General features: G+C 36.8%; 1 protein-coding gene across 3 annotated transcripts in view; it reads left to right on the top strand.

Moving 5' to 3' along the window:
* LOC118762159 overlaps positions 1-6,000 on the top strand; it is an 82,035-nt gene that overhangs the window by 32,462 nt on the left and 43,573 nt on the right. Inside the window, exon 1 of one of the 3 annotated variants that reach the window (XM_036500592.1) lies at positions 2,150-2,673. The exons of the other annotated variants lie outside the window; for them this stretch is intronic. The gene's annotated coding sequence lies outside the window, so the exon portion shown is untranslated. Of the gene's footprint in view, positions 1-2,149; positions 2,674-6,000 lie in introns of those variants that run through there. 3 annotated transcript variants of the gene reach the window in all.

Here is a 6,000-nt window from a genome sequence, read left to right on the forward strand (position 1 = left end):
GTACTTGATCGATATTCTATTTTATCGACCCCCCAAAAGGATGAAATGCAAAGTTGACTTTGCTGGTATTTGAACCCAGATTGTAAAGATCTCGAACAGATAACCACGAAACATTTTCCCGACGCTCTAATAATTCTAGTGACTCGTTGCCCGAACAAAAATATAGCAATAACAAATAATTACGATTTTCTATTTTGCACCATAAATATAAATACCTCGATCACGACGAAAGACATTTAGTTGATCAATAAACTGCATTCCTACTCGTGAAATTAATGTGTTAACAGTTGGGTATTTTCAGAATCATTTATACCCTTAACACTAATCTCTGACCGAATTTGTGTTACAAATTGTTAAAAGGCCAGGTCATTAAATTAGTGATACAATCCAGAGGGAAAAAGAGAAGAATCAACTCTAGTACTGAACTTGTATTTCTTTTTAACGGTAAAAGCAAAGTTGATGTCGGTGGGGGATTCAAGTGAGGTCGTAACGAAGCGAAACGAGTACCTCAAGGTATTTTTTTCCCTACGCTTTAACGATTCATCTATAATCATTAAGATATACATTGACAAACTTGTTATAGGGTGAACATCTCAAATCACTGGGATAAATTAGTCATAATAAATAATATAATCTATAATATAACACATAGATACAGAAGAAGAAACAGCTAATTATAATTGACTCCTCTACTTGACTGGCATTATTTTATCCGAAAAGGTCAGAAGTAAAATTGATGCTTGACATGGCTTGGAATAACTAATACTACAGGAGTGGCTGAGTGGTAAGTAGCTTGCTTACCAACCACATGGTTCCGGGTTCATTCACACTGCGTGGCACCTTGGGCAAGTGTCTTCTACTATAGCCTCGGGCCGACCAAAGACTTGTGAGTGGATTTGGTAGACAGAAACTGAAAGAAGCCTGTCGTATATATATATGTACGTGTGTATATATGTTTGTGAGTCTGTGTTTGTCCCCCCCAACATCGCTTGACAACCGATGGTGGTGTGTTTACATCTCCGTAACTTAGCGGTTCGGCCAAAGAGACTAGGTAAGTACTAGGCTTACAAAGAATAAGTTCTGGGGTCGATTTGCTCGACTGAAGGCGGTGCTCCAGCATGGCCGCAGTCAAATGACTGAAACAAGTAAAAGAGTAAATAGTAAAAAGAGTTCAGTCGTAAAATAAACCTAAGAGCCTCTCCACGGGCGCCCGATATCCTAGAAATAACAGCTAAATTCCTTTGAAAATCCTACACTATCTTAAAAAAAAAGAAGACCAACACATTGCATTGTGCTCGTAGGCACCCTGGGCTTGGAGGAAGTCGGGATGGTCATGGCTGGAATATCTTTGGTCATACGTCTGGTCGATCAAAGCTTTCTTGAGGTAAAATAAGTGGAGAGTTACCCACTCGCTTCGATGACTTTTCAAATCATGTATATATATACTAAAGCCAGTTATTTAAGACTTGCAGTATCGCCCGGCGTTGCTCGGGTTTGTAAGGGAAATAACTATATAAGCATTTTTAGAGAGTTATAGCCAAAAAATAGCAAAAAAATGCATTAAAAATGGAAAAAAAATGATGGTAAATTTTTTTTTAAATCGTTGACTCATCGTAGACATTTTTAGAGAGTTACTTTCCTTATATAATAGCGAAAAAAATGCATTAAAATGGAAAAAAATGATGGTAAATTTTTTTTTAAATCGTTGACTCATCGTAGACATTTTTAGAGAGTTACTTTCCTTATATAATAGCGAAAAAAATGCATTAAAATGGAAAAAAATGATGGTAAATTTTTTTTTAAATCGTTGACTCATCGTAGACAATTTTAGAGAGTTACTTTCCTTATATAATAGCGAAAAAAATGCATTAAAATGGAAAAAAATGATGGTAAATCGTAGACGCGCGCTAATACCCAGAAGAGCTGGATATGAATCACGACTATAAGATACCCGGTTTTGGTTAAACTGCACCGCAAAATGTGGGAGTAGTTAGGAATCTAAATCGTAGGAGACAGACAGCACACAACCTTACTTTTATATATAAAGAAGTTTTATATATAGAGATTAATAAAATAAAACATTACACATTTTGTTACGTTTATTATTCAAATTCTATCGATAACATTGATTTAAACCATTTCAAAAAATCAACCCTGTCACTGTAATTTCTTGGCTTCTTGCCATTATATACATTCCTTTCCACTTAATAAGTTCAGTGGCGTTTCCCATTTACAGCGAGACGCCGAGGGCACCAGCTTTTGCCTTTCGGAGCAAAGCCGAGCGCGTGAGCTCACGTCCTCAGTGACAGCGTTTCGATCCTCTCGCGTTCCTCGATGGCCAGCAAAAGTTATATATATATATTTTTTTTCAGCGAAATTTTTACTGACTTTTGGTAAGGAAGACATTGTCGAAGAAGACAGAATATCCGTAGAAGGGATAAATTCTTTTTTCTTTTTTTTAAAAGTCACGTCGTCTTTTGGCCATTGAACCAACATTTTGGTGTTCTCTTTGTTAGGTTCTTATTCTGAATAGTTTGCCTTGTTATCAATTAATGCAATTGTGATTCTAATTCTGTTCACAAAGGAAAAAAGAATAAAAGAAAAAAGTTTTTGCGAACGGTAACACATTCTGATAAGCAACAAACAAGAAATATAAACATTCTAAGAAGACCTGTAAGTATTTTAATTATCAGATTTTTTTATTATTTGATAACATTAACCTCATATATATGTTGTAGGGTCGAGTCGATCAAACTTGTATCACTTCTCTGATAATTTGTTGAAAGCGCCATTGCGAGAAATCAATATGTACGTTTGCTATAAAGCTTTATTCAGAGCCAACAGTTTACTTCACCTAATTCTTATTATTTTTAGTCCTTTTTTTCTTTAGATACACGATTTCGAGATGTATTCTTAGAAATAGTAATTTATGGTAACCTGGAGGTAAGCTCTCAAGAAAGAGATGACCTAGTTTCACGACCAACTAGAAACAAATCAGACCCACCGTCTTCAGCAAGGAAGGACACGTTACGTGTAGTGTAATTCGAGATATTCCTAGATGGATGAGATTGTCATGGCTTTGAGCAGAGGTCTGCTTATCAAGAACGATCTGAAGTTATACAATTTTCATCACTAATGACCAGTTTTACTCTGACAAGCCATTAAGGGGTCTCTATGTAGTCACCCGATCTTCAAAAAATAGCAGCTGAATTTCTATTAAAAAACACCTCAGCCACACCCTATCTAAACAAAATTGAAGAATGCATTGGATAATGAAGTTCTTGATATATTATCGAAAAAAAGACAGGATGGTCAAGGCTGGAATTATCGGTTAAAAGAACAACTTTTCTAAACAATTTGCGTAGCATGACTACGATTTCAAGTTAAGCTTAGTCTCAGGGGAATATCCATCCGGTGGTGCAATGGTGCCCTTGGTGCCAGAGCAACCCCACACATGCTGCGAAGCGATGCAACAAAGCTTCTACGAGAAAAGAACCTTGTTGTATACGATACTAATGTTAGAACGGAAATCCTAGATAGAAGTTCCATCATATTCCTTGGTGAGCAACAAGATTGAACATATGTCCCCAGCACACAACACCTACTGTGGGGAGCAGCCTGACAACTAATATGGACTGAGAATCAGTGATATGACCGGGAATATTTCCATGTCTGATCCCCTCTCCTTGATACCCACTGAGCTCCCGGTTATCGAAGAAGATTCAGAATTGTCCGTTGCCAATGCACTTTTGCAAGATCCACCAGATGACCGGGTGAAGGACTGGGGCCATAGCAAAACGTCGTCCTCTGAGGTGTACGTTAGTCGAGAATGAAGATGGCCTGGGATGTTTTATATTTTCTTTTGAATGTTGTAGCCAGTCATTTTCGCATTTTCACAACCCATGGATTTAGCTAGTTCCCTTGATCACCGGCATAAGTAATTATATATATATAATACACACCTATTTAACATTCCAGAGCAGGGTTCACGAACCTTCCAAACTCTGTTTTTTTTAAAATATATATATACATGTGAACAATATCCTCGTTAGTTAGTTGAGCACTTAATGAGATCCAAATACAATAATTAACACGGTTGAATCATTTTTATGGCTTTCACAATCATACGGTGATCAGAAAATATAGTTAGAAGTCTTCAAAATATTGATCACTTCTGGTTTACAGAGTAACTGAGAGGACAACATGATAAAATGTCTTATCGTGTAATATTTAGTTCTGTTTTGGAGCTTACCTACAATTGGTACCAATTTTTGTCAAGTACTATTGCAGTTGGCTGATGCAGTTTTTATCTTTCATACACAATGTTTTTCACACCCCAGAAGAAAATTGAATCTACCTCCAGCCTGTATAACACCGCCGGAGGCTTGACAACAACAATAAAATTTATAGATGTTATGGCCAGGTAGATAAAAAGACCTAGTTTTTAGTGATGCGATTGTGCTTGGAAATAAAGATTTTTAAACGTTGGTAACTTGAAGAGAAAGGGATAGAGACCCTTTGAAAAAAATCAGTTTTTTAACTGGTACTTGCTTATTGCTTTATGACAGCATATCAAAGGTAGTGACAGCGTCGATCCAAAACATTCATCCACCTCTGCCTCCTTCACATTGTTTCGCATAGGAGCTGATGTGACTTAGAAGACCGATACGAGATGGACAGATCCTGTGACGCTGACAAAAGACGTACTTAACCACAATTAGTGTTGAACAGAGAATTTAAAGGGACATAACTCTATACTTAGAGGTGTCCTGTTTTTGCTAATTACTGATGTTTAATTTCATTATTTAATTAATTCCGTTTATTTTCTGAGTTCAAATACCATCAAGCTTTTCATCTTTCCAGAGTTGATAAGGTAAGTATAATGTAAGTAAGTATAATCGATTACCCAAGCTCCTCACAGATTTCGGGCATTATGATAATGTGAGAAATAACTATTTGTAATATCTAAATTTTTCATGATTATATGTTTTGGTGAAATGCGGTTTGCTTTTGAGCTATAAGAAATACTACATGTGCTTTCTACCTAGAAGTATTTCAGAAGTGTTTAGCTAAAAGTTAACCATTGTACTCAGTATTTGTTTACCCGGAGAAAACCTCAGACAGTGTCATTTGCTCCGTGATGTGGTCACTGAGGAAATTAGAGGCTAAAAAATGGCTTGTGAGAACTATACAAGTCATGTATTTCTAGCCATCTTTCCTATTATATACCTCTCACTTTCTCCACTTGTTCTTGGACTCAACATCTCCCTTTCTCACATCCTTCTCCTGTCTACCATGTTATTATTCTGCTGTACTTCACCATTTCTGTACTGCCTATCATCACTTCCTCTTCCCTACTCACCTCTTCATATTTACCATCAATTACTCTTTCACTGTTCATCATTTATGTCCTGCTTTCTGTCTCCACTTTCCTCATACATTCTTGCAACATCTCCATCCATCTTTGCCAATCTTCTGTCCCAACTCTACTATTCATCTTTTTGTGTCTTGAGGGAACATTCTGATCTCTCATCACCAACTTTCTCTCTTTTTCTATCTCCAACCTGATTCTCACCTGCTCTTATGTAATGTGAGGGAGTAATGTATCCCTTCTATGGTAAGGAACCATGCCAGCATAAAAGAAGAATATCAAATGGCGATGCTGATGTGTAAGTGTTTGTGTATATATATATGTATGTGTAGATGTATGCATGTACATATGTATATCTATGTATATATGTATGTACATATATATTGCTAAATTGGCAATGGAATGTAGGTGGCTGACCGGATAGATTCTTAGAACTTTTAGAACGAGAGACCAGAAGACCATGATGGTCCTCTGGAGGACACTTGTCCTAAGCCACTTTGACTATTGCTCTCAGCTATGGTCACCAAGCAGATATCAAATTGCCTCAGAACTTGAGGCAATCCAACGAAGCTACACAAAGAAGATAGCCTCTATGCAGCATATAAGCTATTGGGAAAGACTCAAGAAAT

Source organism: Octopus sinensis, linkage group LG2 (genome assembly GCF_006345805.1).
Source record: "Octopus sinensis linkage group LG2, ASM634580v1, whole genome shotgun sequence".
NCBI lineage: Eukaryota > Metazoa > Mollusca > Cephalopoda > Octopoda > Octopodidae > Octopus > Octopus sinensis.